Raw genomic sequence first — 6,000 nt, 5'->3', positions numbered from 1 at the left:
CAATTTTTCATACAACACTACTTTATACCTGGACAAGAACGGGTATAAATTAATTAAGAGCTAACATGGACGTCGAACTGTGTGGACTAGGAGGTATAGACGGTTGACCAGTGGATGCGGCAAAACAGAGCACACATGATATTTTTTCATTGAGTAGGTTGCTGAACTGATCATATCTTGTATGTTTCTACGAGACCACGGGACTATTGAGTTGCGGATTTTCAGAAGGCGTACGAGGGGCTGACACCAATATGCTGAAATCCTTTTGAGAAGAGTTTACTAAACTGAAGATATAAATATTGCAATTTATTAATTTGTGTGTTCGAAAATTTATCGTACCCTATTTTTCTATTAGGCAATAAATATTAGTCAAATTGCCTAGACTAGGAAAGGGAGGAATCCGATTTTAACATAAAACCGGTTAAGAAAAGATGGTTTGTATTTACGTTTTCTTAAATAAATAAATAAGTCTTTTCGATTTTCGCCTTTAAACAAAGTAATGATTTATTCTAATTCTAGGTACGTAACCATAAAAATACCAGATCCATTGTATTTCACTCGTTGTACGCAATCAACTAACAAAGTGAAGTAATTTGATTGGTTCGCAGTGGACGCTGCAAGAACAAGAATTTATTTATACAAATCATTGCATTTGTTTAAACTGCGGGGCGTGCGAGCGGCGCCGCGGTCCCGCCCTAGTCTCACACAATCGCATTAGCAATTAGCAAGCAATGTGCACTTTTGACACTTTACCTCTGTTTGGAGAACTTAAGAGACTGGAATTTGCTGGTTTTAAACTCATTGGGTTAGGCTGTCTGGTGGATTTTTGGGGATTTTCGGGTAGTGCGATTTAAAATATACCTATGCTCATAGATCAGCATACATACGGCCAGTTTCTTCATTAAAAGTTAAAGTTAAAGTAATGTCTAAAGTAAAAGTAACGGTCAAATACGTTTTTTCAAGGCTAAAGTGACAGCAAAATAAATAGAAAAATTGAATTTGACCGTTACTTTTACTTTAACCGTTACGTTTACTTTAGACATTACTTTGACTTTAACTTTTGATGAAGAAACTGGCTGTTAGTGTCTTAATTTGTTATTCTTTTTTGGCTAGACGTCACTAAAATTTACCAGTTAATATTAAATTAGTTTGGAGGTAGGAGTGTGTTCGTAGGTTTAAAGCGATACGTTTGTAGAGTTCTCATCAGAATCAATCCCATTTTAATTTGCAAAGAATAACAAAAACAGACTCCTACCGTCGTTAAAACTGACATCTAAATAAAATCTCATTTCGCATTTCACAGTTTGAAACCCGCATTCCCTTTCAAAGGCTTCGTGTAAAGAGATAAAAACCTTCATAAATAGTGTGTGTCCGATCAATATATCAAGTGAAAGGTTATCGGCGCCGGATGTCGTCGGTAAATCATATCGACCGCCGCCCAACACTAGTGCACGTTAGATTCGCCATGTCGGCTAATTCTGCGGCACAACCCTAGCGAGGGTGCCGATACTGTGAATGTTGCCTTTTTGGGTTGATTACTATTGCTCTATAAGGTTTTAACTAACCTACATGTAGATCTGGTTTCGATCTAGAATGAAGTTTAAAAATTGGCTGCAGACACCAATTTACCACCGCAAGATCATCGGTGAGACCTGACGTAGTTGTATAATTAAAAATGCATAAATGGTGAATATCTGAATTGATTTCATAATGCATAGAAATTGGAATATCTTTAGGATCCATATTCTAGAAATATTGAATAAGACCTAGTCGTCAATTAGCATACAATATCTAGATACATGGTTTTTAACAGTTACATTCAGGAAAGCATTGTATGTCTCGAGGTTAATGACCCCAGGAATACTTCATGAAAACAAACGTCTACTGTAATGTGTATTTCAACTGCCTATCACCATTTCCGTATGTTTATCACAAACATAACAGAACTGTTATTCCCCCAAAGCTACGAGAACTGGCTCGATTACGCACAGTTCAGATACTTTTATTATTTGCGGGGTGCGCTCGCGCGGCACTAATCTTCGGCAATGTTCGCCAATATTCGGTAGTGTTCGTGTAAAAAATGTTCGTTCTTTATTGGCGCGCCGGATCGCGGTGGAGTGCGATAGTTCGCAACTACTGCCCGATGGACATAGATTAGGAGATAAATTTTGCAGAAGCGGGGGATTAGAGAAATCAGAGAGGAACATTGGTTTAAAGGCTTGTGAGGTTTTAAGTTGGATGCAACAGAACAGCAGTGGATCCTAGGATTTCTATTTGCATTTAGAATAAAATGTTTATGTTTACCTACTTCGAATCTCATGTTTATAGAGAAATATGTAATCAACAAAAACAGAATAGGCAAAGAATTGCTTGTGCAAGAGACTTGAAATATTCACTGCATCAAAATATTTTGTCTTATTATAAGCTCATTAAGCGTTTATGTATAAGCTCATTTTTGATAGCATTTCTTACCAAACTACATACTGTACAACCTTTTTTCCTCGCTAACAGTTAACAGTAGGCACAATACCATTCACCCAAGCCAATCCCCTCTTCACATTTAGGATGCCTAGTCTATGGGCGTCCAAAACAAGCCGGGAGCAAATGAGCCGCGGCCCATTAGCTTCAAATTGTCCGTAGCAGACAACTGGCCGTCTATTTATGTAGCTGACCTCTCTGCTTACCCCACTGCTGGCCTTAACTTATCATGTACTGGACTGACTCGTGTTTACGGAACTCGATGCGTTAGATTTTCGGGTGTTTAATTTTCTTTGGTAGTAAAAATATAAGTAGTGTTGCTGAAAAAGTTGAAAGTCTTTGAAAAGTTTTTGCTGCCCCTATTAGTACCTATATTCACTGTATTAATCCGAAAGTAACTAAGTCGTTTTGTTTGGCTCTATTAAACTCATTAAAATGGCCACACAGGTAGTCAAAAGCTTGAGAGGCTAGTTGACTATAATAGACATTTGTGTTTGAAGTTATCGAAACCCAAATCTATCTTTGTCATCATAAAATTGAATGTTGTAGTCTTTAATGTTGTATCATTAAACCTGTATATTATTTCCTATTCTCCATGGTGGCAGTGGCCTTCGATAAAAAAATGTAGTAGATAATTTGAATAGTGAGGTTATTTTATTGATAGCCACTCAAGAATAACTTATAATATTCAAGAGGCAGCTGAAACTGTTTACAATATGCTAATATAAACATCTTTGCCATTAATATGGGGGAGAAATTAATGTAATGTACTGACCAGTGCAAGTCGCCATATCTCAATATTGTCTCTCACATTTTATAAATGAAAGCAACTGGTATCACATTAGTATTGAAGAGAAAGATATATTCTTTCCATTTTATTATAGGTACTTAAAGGTAGGCAAAACGACATTAAAATAGATATTGTATTTTATAGGAGTAGTATTTAAATTGTATTACTTACCTACATAAACCTCTTTTTTAACGAGTGCATTCTTTGGTATAATAATGTAATAAGAGGCGATTCAAAGGATCTAAATATAGTAGTCTAGTACTACTATAATAAAATCTTAGAAAAGCTAAACCTGTTTTCTTTACCCGACTGAATCTTTTTTAACAGCACTTATTCTTAATCAATTTACTTCATTCAACATTTACACAAAGTTGACATTCATAGTGCCAAAACTTTGACTTTAATCTCGAACTCCAAAATCATAGTAAGTATTCTAGTTCAACTATAAACCACTAGACAAAATGTACTTACTAATAAGTTAATACAAATTACAATTAACACAGATAATTAATAATCAGTTGATTAGCCTTACACTACATGCGCTACTTATTGCGCAGACAAGCCACTTATTACTCAAACAAGCCACTTATTACTCAAACGGGCTACTTATTACTCAAACAGGCTACTTATTAGCCTGTACTACTCGTAAAGATTAATAAAACATAACAGATACCGTTGTACTAGTAAATAGCCAATGTTCTAGTTGCCTGTCATTTGAACGACATTCATGGTTCTCTGGATAATTTTATTGTCTACCTAGATAGGTGTTTTGTGTATCAATATTATACAAAATCGATACGTATTGATAAAAATATTTTATTTCTAAAGTGTCTTTTAACAGCTAGGATCGTCACTGCTCAAGAAACATTATTTTTGCTGTGCATGCATAATGTAGCTGCCCAAATAGGTTCGCATTTTACTCGCGAAAATTCAGATGAAGACAACTAATAACATTTTATATATAGCTCCTTTATTTACGTTATTGAACATACAGATCTCGACATTAAGTACCCTACGCTTTTCATTTTTTGTGTACATAACGTATTTTTTTCGATCCAAAAAAAGATTATTCGATAGTGGTCCCAATATAATACGTTGTATAAAATATGAGAGCACAGTCCATTGAGGTTCGATTCCCGCGCGAGCTGTGGCCATCGCATGAATTAATAACCACTGCAATTAATATAACAACGCTCAATGGCCACGCCACGTATTTATTAAGAAACCTATAAATCATTACATTGCGTAGGGCTGGGGCCCAACACTTCTGGAACGGGATTTCGATAAATAGGAAAATCGAAGAGACCAACACAGATACAACTTTTGAAATATTTAAGAGATTTTTGAAATATCGTAACAGGCTTTATTTATGGTAAAACGTTGTCATATTTCTAAGAATGAAAAGTGAGATGGCAAAAGTACCAAAAATACCTAAAACAAAATGATATTCAAACCCAACTAGTATAAACAATAAAATATTTTCCTATGTAGTCGGGATTTGTTTCCACAGAGAATAGCGAGGGATATTACCACAGACTATTACTGCTTATCCTGTGCCGCGGGCTAGATAAGTGACCTTTTGAGGTGTCGCGAGGGTTCCACGACAATATCACGGAGATAGGCAGTGGAATCAACCCTTTACTGTGATCACATCAAAGGAGCTTTTTCAAATATTGTATGAAATTTTGCAGTGTGGGAAAATGTTTGTAGAGATGGTATGAAATTGTTTATTTTTATGCAATACTCTCGAAATTGTAGTAAAGTGATACATCGTCAAAATTGTTGATTGAATCTGAAGATTTTCATTGAATTATATAGATTTCATGATTGAATATATTTTTAGCACTAGGTTTTCCAAATATTCGCCAGCCCTACTCCCCTAGCTGGGCCGGCGGGACGCACCCCCATTAAGGGGGTATTCCGCAGAAATTACTGGCAATACATCATCGAGATGTTTTTAATAAGCGCCAGTGTTGCCAGCCTCTTGACAGACTACCTTGTTCAATGGATTGTTTTCAGTCTTCTGTATGAAGTATTGGTGTAATGTATCGCGTGCTGTCTGTTTTGTTATTGCTAACAATGTGTGTGTTTTTTTATTTATTTGGCGGTTTTTGATGGTTGCATGTTCAATTCATATTTCAGAGCATCTTAATATTTTTTTACCATTGTATGTAACAAGCGTTTAACATATGGAGAAATGACATGTCTTCGCAAAACGCACTATTGGTAAAGAGCTGCGTAGACAAGTGAAACAGTCCACAATTAGCATTTAGTGGTAGCGAACAATCGCGGCCATCTATCTGTAGCGCATCAATAGCTGTGCTCAATGCGACGCGCATAAAGCCCGTCGTCCATCCTGGCTCACAACGACCAGCATTCGCAAAAAGCGCCGATTTAATTGCGGACGCTTCTTTGTCCCATTGTACTCCGTTCTCACTTAAATATACCAGCGCAACGTTGCCTTTGCTGATTACCAATAAACTTCAAACCTTATATCCAACCCCACAGAGTTCCAAATGCATTTCCTCACCTGCGCTTCCAGGGTTGTCTCGCATTAAAATTACAATGAAACATGGTTGGACGAACCGATAGTCGCCGGCAGCGAAGTGGTCGATTATGTAAATGTAGTGAATTCGTAACGCATCGTCCCTGATTTATATCGAGCGATTCCTTTTCTAAAAAGCTTCGTATAATTTTAATTGACCGTTATTGGTTTCTTCCGTTATTTGGTT

The sequence above is a fragment of the Helicoverpa zea genome, chromosome 17, assembly GCF_022581195.2.
Source record: "Helicoverpa zea isolate HzStark_Cry1AcR chromosome 17, ilHelZeax1.1, whole genome shotgun sequence".
Classification (NCBI taxonomy): Eukaryota; Metazoa; Arthropoda; class Insecta; order Lepidoptera; family Noctuidae; genus Helicoverpa; species Helicoverpa zea.
This window is presented reverse-complemented; position numbering follows the sequence as displayed.